The sequence below is a fragment of the Strongylocentrotus purpuratus genome, unplaced genomic scaffold, assembly GCF_000002235.5.
Source record: "Strongylocentrotus purpuratus isolate Spur 01 unplaced genomic scaffold, Spur_5.0 spur5_scaffold_20, whole genome shotgun sequence".
In the NCBI taxonomy this organism is placed as follows: domain Eukaryota; kingdom Metazoa; phylum Echinodermata; class Echinoidea; order Camarodonta; family Strongylocentrotidae; genus Strongylocentrotus; species Strongylocentrotus purpuratus.
In genome coordinates, this window is record NW_022145606.1 from 42,420,263 (window position 1) to 42,437,743 (window position 17,481).

The following is a 17,481-nucleotide window of genomic DNA, read 5'->3' on the forward strand; positions in this document are numbered from 1 at the left end:
ATTGACACACTGGTGAAATATAAATGAGTCAATAGAGACTCATTGGTTGTTACTAATGAGTCAATTTACACCTGACTCACGAAAATTATGCTTAAATGTGTCAAATGACTCACTTTTTGTTGTGGGTGTAATGACGATGAAGAATCGTTTGGTTTGCACACGGTAGCATCAACAGTGTTACATTGTTCTCCATTGCGGGCTTGCAATCCTATTGTTACCCCCGGGTATAGCTTTTTGATTTTTAAAATTAAATGTCTTAACAACAGGCGATATGTTATAAATCATTGTCTTTAGGATACCCATATTTGCATCTTTCTCTAATTTGCTTGGTTAGTTACTGCTGGAGGATTAACAAGAAGAAAAACAAGATATACATGAACATATTTCTATCTCATTCATTTTTGCTAAATGTTTTCTGAACGTTTTCAAAATAAAATCATCGTTTACCATTGCTACTCTTTAATAAAACCACGACGTGGCACTATTTCCTCTTTCAGCTGGGACTCACAATGATTCGTTTTACAGTTGATACTTCTCGGTGGATTTTACTGTTTGAGGGACTTATTAGAGAGAGAGAGAGAGAGAGGGAGAGAGAGGGAGAGAAGTGAATATTCTTAACGAATATTATTAGTCTTCTACAATGCTATTTGAATATTTTGATGACAATTCATGTTGCTTCACATGGCGATCACATGGCTTATAAACGATCATCAGAATCGGGTTTAATGACATGGAGAAAAGTACATTAAGGGAAAAATCATCCAAATAGAGGTTTTGACAAATTAGTGAATGATATTATTCTGCTGATCAAGTTCATGATTTATCGCAGTCGGGAAAAGAGAATAGCAACCGCTACGACAGAAATAAAAAGGATGCTTTTAGAAAGTAAAAGTCAAGAATACAAATTGGCAATCGATTATAACTATAGGAATCCATCATCGTAAGTGGGACAATCTATAGTCTTTTAAAGACCGTCAATACTACTGGACCAGAAGGGATTATACCACACAGCGAGGTCACTGACAGGTGGCTATCTCATTAACTCAGATCTCAACTAACATAAGAAAAAGAGGATCATGGGGGACCAACAGGCACCGATTGGGAAGTTTTCAATATAGAGGGAGCAAGTAGCTACAAGTAGGACAGTGGGGCTTTAAAGCTTTAAAGCCCCCAGCTCTGATATCAAATTCATGAAGTTGAAGAAGGAAGAAAAATGAGAGTGTCATGAATGTCATGACATGTTGCATTGGACGTCACAAAGCTCTTTCCCCCCCCCCGTTTTCTTCCGTTTTTTGTTTGTTTGTTTGTTTGATTATTTTGTTTTGTTTAGAGACTACATGAATGCTTATTTGTTTGTATGTTTTTTGTTTTTCTTCTACATATGTTCCAATTCATGGGTGTTAGATGCTAAAGGTGTTTATTTTCTTATATATTTTCAATATGTTAATTTGAAGTGAAATCTTAAAATACACTGAATTATAATGTTGATTTTTTGTAGGTATTATGTACCTTCAATTATAATTATCAATCTTTGTTTAATGTTTATCAAATATATATTTGTAACACCTGTGAATAATGGGTAAAATGATTTTAAAGGAAGCTTTCTCTATCTCTCTCTCTCTTATTCTTCCTCTTCTTCCTTGCTTTCATTTTGCCTCTTCTACTACTTCCTTATTACCGCGATCTGGACACATTCATGTTCTTAATAATGTTGTCTGGATATTTTAACGACAATTATTTGACTTTTCCTACAATTAAAGTTGCCTCTTAGTCTGATGTGTGCCGGCAATACTTTGATAAGTCATCATGAGTTAATATTTAGACTAGTAAAAGAATAATTGAAACATGTGCCAAGTGCAACTTTGCACCTGGGAATCAGTTAAATATTCCAATCCATGATATCTTAAGGATTATGCATGAAATGTTTATTTGTATAGTTGACTCATTTGTTCTCTAAATATTTTACCAGATTTGCTTTTCCATACAAATGCATACAAAAACAAATAGTCTTTCATAATTTGCGAGTTTGGTTCTGGAAGTGGAAGCACTAAATAATTCAGTTTTGGTACCAACAAATTTTAACTACAGTCATTCTCCCTGGAATAGTTGAGACTCTTTACACCAGGACAACATTTGCCTTTTTTCACAGTAATTATGAGCGACCATTTCTAGTCAAGTCAACCGGAAATATATTTCTAAGTAACTCGAGTAACCTTTGGATAACTAGTTTAGGAAAACTATTCAAGTAGTTTATCTCAACCCTGTGAAATATTTTCACTTTCTTGAAATGATTATGACTATTTGATATTTACCTGTTAAACACTTGTTTGATCGCCTAGGTTTGATATAATCCTTGGTTTGATATAATCACCAGGTTGACCCATGTAATGCATTTATTTTATGCCCTTCACAGAACAATGGAGCCTTTGCCATGTTTACGAGAAGTCGAGTTTATACATCTTTCCAGAGACATACCTCATACTAGTTACTCAGAACTGTGCGTCGCTCTGGGGTACTGCTATACTTGGAATCAATCAATTCTCGCAAATCATCGGGGTAACTACAATGAGGCTATGTCGGAAATCCTGATCAAGTGGAATACTGAACAAGCAGAGACAAGCCAATCACGATCGCTCCTGGCGACAAAGCTTCATGCAGTGAAGCTTGGTGGATTGGGAAAGAAATTGTCTAAAGGTAAAGAGTCGTTTAAATGCTACTGAATGAATAATATATATATTGTATGATTTCGTTTTTAAATTGAAGGTAAATTTGATCAGTATTGTATTGTTTGATTTATGAAATTTAAATATTATTCGTATCTAAATGTAAAATATGTTTTGATGTTTGAATCTCTCGAGCCATGGATGCATAAATAACAACAGAAATTACTATGTATACCATTCCTGTAGGTGAATATCTCCCAAATCAGCAGGACCCACATGAAGAACAGGCAACTCCACCGCAAAGTAGCTCAGGTATGATTGCTTTAAAACAGCGATTATTCTCCTTGGAAGGGGGGGGGATGATTAATACAACAATATGCCAACCGGACGATATCTTAGGCATAGCCTCTAGTTTATTTAGAAGAGAAAGGAATATTAACGATATTTTAATGCCCACTTCGAATGACAAAATTGACGATTTGACATATAGGGCATACAATTGTAAAAGTTCAAATGACTTGTCAAATAGTTTAACTGTTTTCTCCATGATTGTACGCTACTGTAGGTAATGTTTATAAATTTCCATAATAGGATCATACGTTTGAAAATACCGAAAACAAACATTTGAAATAAATTGACGCTATTAGAGATTCAGGCAAAACTACATTTTCTCATTTTTAGTCATATTGGCAGTGAAGTGTAAGACCCAAGAGACAGATAGACCACGACACTGACAAAACAAATAAATATATAAGGCATATAGCAAGAATGTCGGTTTTGTGAACCCTCTGAAAATAGAAATGTCTGGTAAAAGAATAGGCCGGTCCAGCTTTGATACTTATTATAAAACAATTCGTTACACAAACATAATTCGTGACTCAAGATGGATTTAAATTATGAACTTGGCGTCTTGGGAAGTGACTGCATGACTGTACTTTTATTTTCCTTTCCATTGCATTGTCTGTATAGTAATGGCGACGCAAGGAGGGATTGCCGATGATCTTCTCTCCCAGCTGGCTGAAGAAATCCAGACGGGTGAGCAGATGGAGGCCTTAGGACGAACGCTCGGCTTCAAGGTCGCAGAAATCAATAGATACACAGAGACCAACAACAAAGGTGCCCGGGTATCTTGTAAGGGAACACGTGACATGCTGTTTGACTGGAGACAGACCGTGGTGCCTTGTGACCAGCATATCAGACTGAAACAAGCTCTCATTGACGCTAAGCTGGTCATGCTTGCTGATACACATCTCAAGGAGATACGAAGTATTCCAGGTGGGTCTATCAATGCTAGAGTCCTAACAATCACTTCCTTTACCAGTTAACTGTTTTAAGAACGTAAAATTTAAGGCAACATCCATTTTTCCCTTGGGAAGCGAGGGTCCAGGAACTGACGAGACATTGGCACCAAATTTGAAGATTGTATAAATATTACAGGGTAGTATTATTTCATTTTCCTTCACTCCGTGCCTCTATATCTCTTCCTTTTTATTTGAAAAAGTTCTTTAATAAAAAGGAAAGAATATACCAAATATTTTCAATATCGATTTGGAAAAAAAGTCTTCCTGACTAATTTGTACAGTCTAATCAAAGATAACAACAGCGTTAAGTGCGTTTCTATAGGCATTTACTCATGGCAAAGAGGTAAATCGTCAGAATTCATGTATTTCAACGCGAAAACAAAATCAGCCCCTTGCGAAGGGGTGATATATCATGTGAGTATCATAACATATTTGGTGTTATAAATGCGTGTATCATTCCAGGTATCTACAATAAGAAGATCTCGGCATCATTGACTGTTCAGCGATGTCGCGAAAAGTTGGAGAATAAGTACCGAACAAAATTGTGCAAAATTCAAATGAAACCGTGGGATAAAAGTGATTATGCTGAGTTCAAAGATATGCACACGGTTGTCACAATGGTGAAGAAGGACGCTAGTGGACAAGACATGAACAAGAAGGAAATACTCAAGGGTTCTGAAATATTTTCAACGAAAGTAAATGGAGAACTGCCAGCTCGAATCCTCATTTCGGCACCCGCTGGAAGAGGTAAGACCACGGCTGTCGCTAAGATGGCTCACGACTGGGTTCACAGAAAAAAAGGGTCAGCATTAGAACACCTGCCACTTCTGTTTGTTGTGCAATTCCGAAACACAAGTCAGCTTACATCGATCGGAGAAGCTATCAAAACCCAGCTTTTGAGTGATGTTGTTGATCTCACATCAGATGGTCTCGAGAGTTTCATTAGAGAGAATCAGAGAATCTGTCACATCATACTAGACGGGCTAGATGAGTATGCGGGTATCTCTTCTTCAAAACAAAGCTCAGAGAGCAATATTGTCAATGTCATCCGCTGGGAGGAATTTCCAGAGTGTCGAGTCCTTGTAACAACACGTCCTCACCTAGAAAACTTCTTCAATGACGATGATCTTCCAAGGGTATACACAAAGATGTGGATCGAAGGATTCTCACGAGAGAGCTCACGTGAGTACATCGACAAGTTCTTTGCTTCGACTTCGAATAATTATAGCAGACATGGTCATGGTCTGAAGGTTTACCTTGATGAACAACCACTCATTAATGAACTTGTTAAAACACCTCTATTCTGTCTCATGGTCTGTCATTTATGGAGCGAGGGGCTTTTGAACACTGAAATTGCAACTCAAACAGAATTATTAGACAGCGTGAATGTTTTTTTGATGCACCATGCAAACGTCCGATCAAAGTCAAGGGTGAAAATCACACGCAAAAAGTTGAGGAAAATCATTTGTCAATTAGGCAAAGTGGCCCTTACTGGTTTGCTGGACGATGCTAAAAAACTAGTCTTCACGCCTCATGATTTCCGTAAAGTTCCCGCAATCCTTGAAAGAGCATGTGAGCTTGGGATAGTATCCGAGACGACTGTTTCATTAAAGCGCCTTCCTCAGTCCAACGAGACCACTTCCACTACCATTGAGTTTTATCACAAACTCGCACAAGAACACTCAGCTGGGAGATTTCTCGCTGATCAAACAAATCACGTTCTGCTGCGCTTGAAGGTATCTAAGTTAGACAGAGTACTGTTCAAGATCAAAGCAAACATCGGCGACTATGAGAATCTCATCCGATTTGCTGCTGGTACGGACAACAACCTCTGTGTACGAATAATGGAGGCGCTCCTTTCCAACAACTTTTTGGATGAGAGCGAACGATATCGCATTCTCCTTGACTGCTCATCAGAGACCACGGGTACTGAAGGGAATTTGTCTTCGTTGGTTCGAAGATGCGTCACAGCACGGAGTATGGTTCTAAAGTCACCAACTGTCTACACCGTCGTTGGGATGAAAAATCTTCCAACACAACTAAAACGTGAGGTATGTACATTTTCATATAAACAAATGTGTTTACAATAATAATTTCATAAAGATTGTTTCAGTTTTTATTTCTCTGCATGAAACTATCTGCTATAAGTCAAATAGGTAATAATTTAGTGTTCAGTTTGTATTAATTCGTCGCCGTTTTCACGAACCGGCACAAGCCACCGCAATCCCTTCAAAATGTAGTTTTTATTTTTTTTGCATTTTTAGCATAAGTTATCAACAATCTTTCATCTCACCAAATTTCAGCATCCAAAACGCTTTAGTTTTTGAGATATCCATGGTTACACAAATGACAAAAACGACACACGAGCCAACAAGCACGATTCATATTTTCACGAACCGGCACGCGCCGTTATAAGTCAATGGGCTGTGCCGGTTCGTGAAAATATCTTTGCGCTTACAAGACCTAGACGAGGCGACACAGGCGGTTGTGCCGGTTCGTGAAAATAAAATACGCGCTAAGACAGCGCGAGCGCTTTTGTCTTGCGCGTAAAGTTACATAGGAAAAACGACACAGTGGCTTGTGCCGGTTCGTGAAAATATTTTTGCTACGTAAACAGCAAAATAATATTTTCACGAACCGGCACGAGAGTCCAAAGCTTCGTAATATTAATAGTAATTGTCATTATGCTTAACAAATGGAATGTATAGAAAATACAGAATATTTTCCTTTCATTGATATGTATTTTGTGATATAAAATTTGACATAAGGCATGTTTCTGGCGAATTCAAAACGGGCTAAACGTAAAACGCGTTTTTCTCAGAATGTACTTATTTCGTTGCGCGTTGGGCTGTGCCGGTTCGTGAAAACGGCGACGAATTGATTACTTATAATTAACGGCTTCTTGATATATCATACTGCATGACATCGATTAATTAGATGTATGACTCATTATCATTATTATTCCATGTTCACCCAAACTGTGGTCTCAATGAAGGTATTTCATTCAAGAATGAAGCAAAGCGATTCAAAAATCGTAATAATAACAAAAAATTGTAAGGAAAATGACAAGATTCAGTGAATAAAAGCATGTAGCGTATTTAAAACAAAGGATTTGTACATTTGACATGGAAGAATATAAATATATTACTTATAATGATGTAAAGGAGTCGGGGAGGGAACTCCCATTGCTCTCCGAATATTCTCGATTGATTAAATGTTTAACACGCTTAAAGATAAAGTTGAGTTCTGGTCATGTGATTGCATTGTGAAAGAAACGGTGTGGAATCTATCAGAAAAGGTTGATCATCTAGTATATAAGTATTCGTGTGAATTGCAAGGTTCTGGAATCATCAAAATGATAAGAAATTTGGCCAAATCTTGGCAAAGTAACAAGCACTGTACACAGAATGATGTATATGGGACTACACGAGCACATGGCGAAAAAAACCTATTCCCCGATTTTTACGATGTTTCATGTCATATTTAGAATATGAAGGCATTTGAAGAGCCATGCTTGTCAGGGAACATGTTTAATCTGATGTTCTTCCACCCTTGCATAATAACAATGATAACGCTCACAAATTATTTTTTACCTCTTCCCAGAACTCAACCTTCTCTTTAACATGTTATCAACTATTAATGTTATATTCTTCGTTTAAGCTCTCTGTAATTCTCTCCCTCTCTCTCTCTCTCTCTCTCTCTCTTTCTAAACTACAGGTTAGGGCAGTGCAGTTCGAGGAATCTACTCTAACCAAAGACGTGACGAATGGAATATGGTCTTGTCTTGGATCATTTTCGATGCTGCATACCGTCACCATCTCAGACTCCTGTATCAGTTCCCCTCCATCTCTACCTGAGCTTCCTTCATTCACAAATCTATCAGCCGAGAGAATGACATCACTCTGCTACGAAGGTATGCTCCCATCGATACCTGGTTTGAGAGAGATCGATGTATTTATTGATGTTGCAGAGCTAGAGATAAGCAACACTATTCAGATCACCACTGACTCCAGACCTATGGTTCTACCGAGGGCTAGGGATGAACAGTCCTTTGTTCATATCAGACTACACGCCTCGCCAGCACTCACCATAGACAGGAAGATTGATTTAGGAGAGTCAATCGGAGGGCTAAGTCTTCTATTTCGAGACTCAAACAGTAACCAACAGCGGCTGCAAGTGTCCGGGGTGAAGGGCAGAGACGACGAAGCCTTGGTCGACCTGTTTGTCAAGACTAAACAACTAACGTCCTTGAATTCGAGGTACATAGATTTAGATCAGAATCTCAATTCATGTAAAGATTTATGTTTTCATGCCGCTTTTTAAGACGACATGAACTCAAACCTTTATATGAAAATGTATTTATATTGATGTTCTTATTATCATTGCTATCATTATTACTTTAATAAGATGATTATTATCATTATTGTTATTGTTAGTATTGTTGTTTAATTATTTAACTGTATTCCCTATATGCAGACGGGATGTACAGTTTACTTTATTCTTTATTAATGTAGAATATTTTCCCAAGAATCGATTGAACCATATTCTAACCATCATTCCTTTTTCAAATATTATATGTAGGAGCGGAGGTGGTTCTCTAAACGACAGAGACGCATTCCAGGTGAGTAGACTTTTGTAATATACGGGTGCATGCACTTCGCTTATAAATATTCGGCAAATTGCTATCCTCTGCCTTGACGTGAATTGCAACAAAATAGCATCGTATGTTTTAGGAGATAATTGGATAATTTACCTGTATATTAATTTCAGTGGTGCATTTAAGCCTATTTAATTTCAACATCACTGATGTAAAATCTCCCTACATTTAGTGTTAAATATTTATCTCGATGCGTATGGAAGTGACAAATTCGTCTGTTTGCATTTCATTGCAGAATACTAGGCTTGCGATACAGCAGTGCAAGCTATCTGCTGAGATGACCAAGAAGTTGTGGTCCTGCTTCAGATCCCTCACCTCGCTGAACCAGCTCACCATCTCAGACTCCTCTCTCAGTTTCCCTCCATCTCCTCCTGAGCTTCTATCCGTCACAGAGCTATCAGCCGAAAGCGTGACGTCACACAGCTATGCAGGTCTGCTCTCATCGCTTCCTGGCTTGAGAGGAATCGATATCACTATCGATGATGCAGAGAGAGACATACCTCAGATCACGGCTTGTCTTCGTCGGACCGGAGGACAGCAGCTCGCACACATCAGACTTACAGCAGCACCATCACTTCCATCAGAGAAGAAGAGTGTATCGAGAGAGACGATGAGAGGACTTGGTCTTCTGATCAGAGAACAAACCAAGAACCTAGACTGGCTACGTCTGACCGGAGTAAAGGGCACAGATGAGGAAGACTTTCTTTACATCAGCGAGTGCTGCAGACGTGTGAAGACGATGTCAGCTGTGTGGTAGGTTCTTGTTCAAATCTAGTATAAAATAGATTAAAATCTATTAGATGGTATTATTTAGTTAATCTGCAGTGGTAAACATAATGATACAAATGCATGTAGGGATGAAAAGGTTTAGACGTTGGTGTAGCATCCAGGTTTTTACTGAACTTTAGGATTGGATTTGTATAATTGTTCGTAATTGTTATTTTACAGTTGTCAATATGCAATCGCAATTAATAGAATCTGAATACCTTCATTGAAATGGCTAGATTAAAATTTTCCAAATGCATATATTATTATTATGATCCGTCGGAATCTTACGTAATTTAACTCCAGTTGACTATTCTTTAATATTGTGTAATATTGATATTGAAATAATTATAATGATCGTCCTTGTTAATCAGTATTATCACCATCAGGGGCGTAAATCAACAAAAAGAGAGAAAAAAATGAAGAAGAAGAAGAAAAAACTAGAAATGCAATCGTGTCACAACGATGTGCGTGCAATGACGCCATGTTTCGATAGGTCAAACGAAAGAGCTTCTCTCGGACTATCCAGAGCAATTAGTACGAAGTCTGTAGCTTCTGTAATATTGGAGATAGGTAGGGCGAAAGAAATGCCTCAACAGTGACCTTGATGGGATGGTAGTGACTATGCCTACGAAGTTTGAAAGAAATTGGGATAGGGGAAAGAACCTAGAAAGGGCTCACAAGTCTGCGTGCAAAAACCAATGGGATTTGGTGCATGTTCGTCATTGCAATAAAGATCGTTCTGGGGGTCCAAGCGTGAACCCGATATGCCCCGTAGACAATGCGTGTAATGCATGGGCGGAAAACGTACAGGATCTGAACGATAATCGGAGTTAATTTGTTTTTTCTCTCTCTCTTTATGTTTCTTTATGGGCCGTATTTGGTATCATAAGAAAGAGAATTTCATGGTTGTTATTGTACACCACTCTTTTTTTTCCTATGATAATCCTATCGAAACAGGAGATGTAAAATAGATTTATAGGACAAAATGGCGTCTTAAATGGCCCCCTTGACAAATTTTAAAAATCCGGCCTCGAGTTTCCCTGCGTATTGCAACTCGGAATGTCACCGCAAAATTTCAAGGAAAGAAAAGGACGCTTAGGGGGCAAAAAGCAGTCTAAAAATGACGTCATAGCCGATACGTGTTATAATTGGGCGGAAACTCGGCGAAATTCGTATAGTGACCCTTGTTACAATGTGATTTACTCAAAATTGTCTGTGTGAACATATACCATACTTGGTATTATTCGAAAGGGCACTTCATTGCAGTCAGTTTGACACCATTGTCATCTGTGCGCAATGTACTGCACGCATTAAAGGCGCTATTACGTAACGCATTTTCATCATTTTTTGGCGATAACTTTGCGCTGACGTTATTAAATTTTACCGAACTTGGCAGACAGTTGTCACGTATATAGATACATGTGTCTGCTAAGTTTCATTGACGTACGTATAAAGATCGCCATTTTGGAGCACGTTGAAGTTATTTCTCAATTTTCTTGAAAACTCCATATTTAGAGGGCATTTTTCTCAAAGTCGGTCAGTGATAGGGTATATAATTTTGGATATGGCTGGAAAGGGCATATGTTCAAGTATCTAAATCCAAAAAAGGGTACGGGTCTGCCAAGCCATAATGGAGATACGGCCACAGAAAGAAAGCCAATTCCCAGAACTTTAGAGGGCGCTATTTATGTTTTGCAATGGCATTGGAGCGTGAAATTTGGCATGGCGATGTGCAATTATGAGATAAAGATACTGTTAGATTTAGATGCAAAACAGAATTTATATGAGAAAGTTATGGCAGTTTTAGATTATTTAGGGGTCAATTTTTCAAGAATTTGAGAGATTTTTGACGGAGTCGGTGTCAGATTTGAATTTTGAGTATGAAGATGGCATTTTGAAGGGCAGGTTATACGTCGCAGATGAAAGAACATCTCTTAGACTATCTAGAGGAATTTGTTAAAAGTTTGTAGGATCTAGGATAGTGGAGATAGGAAGGGAGATAAAAAGGCCTTAAAATGGACCAGAAACTGACAAAATGGCGCCTGGACGGTTATGCATGACTGATTTCGAAAATCGAAGAATGTAGTGACCTGGATGAGATGCTAGAGATGATGCCTACGAAATTTGAAAGGAAAAGGACTTGAGGAAAGTACCTAACTAGGAATAACAAGCACTACGTGCAAAACGAATGGGATTTCCGGACGATAAGGATAAGGACAAGTATATTAATGGGGCAGAATGTGAACGAAAACAAGGCAATGACGAAGGTCGTAATTGCAAAAATGTGATTGTTTCAATTTCAGCATAATGCATGAGAAATAAGTTATTTTGTATGTATGTATAACTGTATAGCCTACACGTATACAGTATGTCACGATCATTAAGAGTAGTTGCGCGACGTGCGCGAACAAGCACTTCATAAACTTCAGAATAATTTTTCGTTATTTTGCAAGGTATTATTATAGCCCAGACGTAAAGTGCGCCAGCGCGCGAGCGCTTAAAAAGTGCAATCATGTACAGTAGATACCCGGCTTCCCCCCTCACTCAGTGTTATTTAGGGTACGCGTATGCTCGTTCCCTCCCTTTGTAAGCACCCCCCTATCTCAGGACTGCCAACATTTCTGAATCCCCCTTTCGCCGGCTTTTCCTGCCTCGGAGACCCCCCCCCCCCCCCCCAAAAAAAAAAAAAAAAAAAAAAAAAAAAAAAAAAATCCGGAACACTGCTAAATGTACCACCCCCCCCCCAATTTCAGGTGACCTCTAGTCGATCGAGGGGGACTGGGGCCAATGTTTTTACTTTTCAAAATGAAATGATTCTGAATGAGCTTTCAAAGCTAGCAGGAATTTCAGGAATTTGATCCCGGGATTTGATCAATTTTTCTATGATATTCAAGATATTTTATAACCCCCTTTTTACATTTCTCAGGAGTCCAAAGAGAAAAAAAACCCACCCCCTTTTTAAAGAAATCTCCGGGTGAAAAGTCAAATACACCCCCTTTTTTTACAATTCTCGGGCCGGATTTTGTCGTGCGAAAAAGTACCCCTTTCCTGGAGAATTTAGGAACGCGCATGCGGTCCCTCCGACCCCGGAGTGTGGGGGGGGGGGGGGGGGGAAGGGGAGGTAGATGAAGACTGAAGTTCCAGACCTGGCGTGTTCAAGACTTACAGTGGCCGTTTGTCTCTTCAGTTATTTCAAGGTAAGCCTGTACACATTCTTATTATTTTTATATTTGAGAAAGGATTTGGCTGAGGAAATTAAAGAATTCATTAGATTTAATTAATAAACACAGTACATGTATCATTATATGAATTCCAGAAACATTTTTTAAGAGGTGTGAAAACTGTGAACGCATCTGATTGAGAGTGATAAATAATACGGTAACTGTTGCATTGCCCAAGTCCTACTCGGTTGTTGTCATTTTTTCACACCTAAAACTTAAGGGACGAGGGGATGATATTTAAGGGCTGCAATGCATGTGATGTTTGTGTAGGTCTATGAATGAATTAATTTGTTGTTTATATTGAATGAATTGAATTTAATTCAGATAAATAGGGCTTATATAATAAGAGTTGAAACGGTCGACGAATCGTCTTTTTTCTGTAATAATTAAATCAAACGTCTAAGCTTTTCGCGCTTCGCGCGGGAAGGGGGAAACTGAATTCAGACAAGGATTAAGAGTCGAGAACAGTACACCCAGTCGTCTGCTTTCTCTAATAATTTAAGGAAACGTTAAGGCTTCCGCGCTTCGCGCAAGAGGGGGAAAATGAATTCAGGTAAATAGGGCTTATTAAGAGTCGAAAACGGTGCATCGAATCGTCTGCTTTCTCTAATAATTTAAGGAAACGTCATAGCTTACGCGCTTCGCGCGAGAGGGGGAAACTGAATTCAGATAAATAGGGCTTAATAAGAGTCGAAAACGGTGCAACGAATCGTCTTCTTTCTATAATAATTAAATCAAACGTCTAAGCTTTTCGCGCTTCGCGCGGGCAGGGGAAACTGAATTCAGACGAGAATTAAGAGTCGAGAACAGTTCACCCAATCGTCTGCTTTCTCTAATAATTTAGGGAAACGTCAAGGCTTCCGCGCTTCGCGCGAGAGGGGGAAACAGAATTCAGATAAATAGGGATTATTAAGAGTCGAAAACGGTACGACGAATCGTCTGCTTTCTCTAATAACTTAATGAAACGTCAAAACCTCAACGCTTTGCGCGGGAGGGGTAAATCAAATTCAGACAAAGATTAAGAGTCGAGCACGGTTTCACAAATCGTCTACTTTCTCTAATAATTTAATGAAATGTCAAAGCTTCCGCGCTTCGCGCGGGAGAGAGAGGGAGAAACTAAATTCATACAAGGATTAAGAGTCGAGCACGGTTCAACGAATTGTCTACTTTCTCTAATAATTTAATGAAACGCCAAAACTTCCGCGCGGGAGGGGGGGCCGGGGGGGGGGGGAACTGAATTCAGACAAGGATTAACAGTCGAGAACGGTACAGCAAATCGTCTTCTTTTTATAATAATTTAATGAAACGCCGAAGCTTTCGCGCCTCGCTTGGGAGGGGGGGGGGGAATTCATTCAGACAAGGGTTAACAGTCGAGAACGGTACAATAAATCGTCTTCTTTTCCTAATAATTTAAGGAAACGTCTAAGCTTCCGCGCTTTGCGCGGTAGGCCTATCACCCACGTTAATGAGCGCGCTTCGCGCGCTCTTTGAGTGATTCGCCTGCTCACTACCGCCCCTCCCTAAAATGAGATCCTAGCTCCGCGCCTGCATTAAAATATATAGCTGTGATGCTGACTAAGTTGACGAAATAATTCGTATATTTATGTCGTCGAGGAAAATGACCATTTGCGCATACGCAAGTACTATAGATAGTCCGTAGGAAAAACAATTTAGCCTTCGGCCCCGGGTATATAGGGTTAAATTTGTAAATATTTCGGACAGAGGGCGCTCGCGATAGGGCGTGGACGCAATTTTGTTACACTTAGGAAATATCTGGATTTACAATAGAAAATCTCCTTTATATCACATATTATTTGGAATATCTAGTGAACACCCACATCGTAAGAAGGAATCACAAAGGTAAGCAGACATTTGTGGGCAAATTGTTTATACTAACACTGTTAAAAACTATCGAATCTTTTTGAAATTCCCGCCTCTTTGTAGTGGCGCCACGTCACTGCAACCATGGCGGCCTCCGCTCCGGAGCAATTAGGCAACGAAACAGAAGATGATTTTATGACTGTCAGTCCAGGGAAAAAAACAATCCGCAAAAAGACGAAGAAAAGAAAGTAGAGAAGTGGAAACACTTAAAATGCACGATACTTCGAATTCGGATAAAGAAAATAATACTTTTTCAACCCCCAAACCATCTGACTTAAAATGCTTTTTAGTCCCAATAGACAAAACCCAAAATCTAAACAATCTGAATCTCGGCCTAGTGATAGCTAAAGCCATACATGCAGTGGTGGGTAATAATCCAGTGGAATTCGTCAAACATGTAAGGAATGGAATCTTGGTAAAGTGTAAAAACACCAAGCAAATGAGAAGTGTGAAAGAAATTGAAAACATCGGAAATATCCCCGTGAAGGCGGAAGAGATGAGAAATTGGGTGAAAGGAGTGATATATGGTGTACCCATCGAAATGACAGAACGAGAAATTCAAAATGAACTGACTAAACAGAAAGTCGTGGGGGTTAAAAGAATGATGAGTAGAAGAAATGACAAAAAGGAAAATTGGTTCTCAAGGAAGAGAAGACAAAGTAAAAGAACCAATTCCCACTAAGAATATCATTCTATCATTTGACCGCAGCAACCTCCCCTCTGAAATAACGTTTTGTTACCAATTATTTAAGGTTAAACAATTTATTCCACCTACACTCAGATGTTTCAAATGCCAACGTTTCGGCCACGGAATAGCACAATGTCAATCCAAGCCCAGATGTGTTCGCTGTGGGGAGACGCACTCTTTCGACGAATGTCCCCACAAAGAAACGCCAAAATGTGTTAATTGTGGAGGCGAACACTCTGCGGCATATTTGGGATGTCAAGAAGCTCAAAAAGCAAAAGAAGTGCAGAGAATCAAAATAGAACAAAAAGTAAGCTATGCTCAAGCTGCCAAAGTTTGGAAGAATGATCAAGATCAAGCAATGGATACAAACCAAATCCAAAACGCACCTCTTTCACAAGAAAGACAAGCGGTAGACTTTCCGGTACAGATAAACAAACAAACACCCCAGATAAAAGAATCTGAGAAGGAAATGAAAACTTATCCCAAACAACTAAAACAAAACGAAGGCAGACAACAAAACAGAAATACGAAAGAAAATACTTCACGCCAAGATTATTCTGGATCCACGCAGTATGTTCATGAAGAAGGAGAAGTTAGTAAAAATGAGAAAAAACTTCATTGTCAATGCCAGTAATGAAGAAATAATTTCATTTATTGTTTATATTCTTGCAAATTGTAATCAAAAGAAAGATAATCGAATAAGCCTGATAGTAGGAGGAGCTCTCAAATTTTTCAATCTCACTAAAGAAATGTTAAATGAACAAAATGTTATTGGCCTGGTATTTTAGTCTGTTCGCCTCCGTGACCCTAAATATACTGCAATGGAATGCGCAGGGCATAAAGGGTCACGGAGACGAACTGAGATTTCACATTAATAATAGACAAGAAATAATTCATTTAATTTGTGTGCAAGAAACCTGGCTATTAGAAAACGAACATTTTGATATACAAAATTATGAAGGAGTTTATAGAAATAGAAAAACAGGCATACGAGGTGGATGTGCTATATACGTCCATAATTCTTTAGGACATAGCAAAGTTACAGAACATGAAGACATAGAATGTCAAACTGTGAATATATATTTCAATCAATGTATATACACAGTGGTGAACTTTAGGAAGTGATCATTTTCCTATATTGATAGAAATAGGAAATCAAAATAATCTTCCAAAGATTGATCCGGAAGAAATAAATTGGTCACTTGCTAATATTAATTGGGAAACATTCCAACAAGCATGTGAAGAAGAGATGATAAATATAGACGAACATAATGTAGAAGAAGCTTACATTATATTTGTAGAAACTTTGAATAACATAATGATACGTCTAGGAAAAGTGAAATCAAAAAGAAGACAAAATCCTGTTCCCTGGTGGAACAAGGAAGTTTCACAAAGTATAAAAGAAAGAAATCACCTAAGATATTTAGCAGGGAAAAGAAAAACTGGAGAGTATGTAGAAGATTACCTGGAAAAGAAAGCAGAAGCACAAAAAAACAAAAAAAAGCAAAACGAGACTATTGGATCACCTATTGTAAGGAAATGACTCGTTTCACATCAATGACAGACATTTGGAATATGATACGTAAAATAGAAAATAGTAAGACTAATAAGAAAAAGAAAAATATTAAATCGATAATATATGAAGAGAAAGAAATAATAAATCCTCAAGAGGTTGTAGATGTGATGGCTAATCATTTTGAAAATATCATTGAGAGTACAAATTTACTATGCAAGAATTCAATCAAGTCCTGAAAAATCAAAAAGATACAGCACCAGGAAAAGATAAAATTGGATATGAAATCTACAAGAAGTTACCAGTACAGATTAAAAATAAAATGTTACAAATTATGAATAAGATTTGGGAAAGTGGAAACATCCCCCAACAGTGTGAACACGGAATCTTGATACCGATACTAAAAGCAGGTAAAGATCCACAAAAACCATCATCGTATAGACCAATAACATTAACTCCCATCTTTATGAAGATATTGGAAAAGATGGTTTATAGAAGACTAGATTGGTATTTAGAAAATAAAAGTATTTTTCCGAGCATACAGAGCGGATTCATAAAAGGAAGAAGCTCTACAGATAATATTATACTACTTGAAAATAGTATTCAGCAAAGCCTAGGGAATCATGAACATACACTAGTCTGCTTTTTAGATGTAACCAAGGCATATGATAAGTTGTGGTACAATGGTTTATTATATAAATTACTCAAACTAGGAGTGAAAGGAAATATGTATACATTTATTCAGAACTTACTACAAAAAAAGAACTTTCCAAGTGAGGAATGGACAGA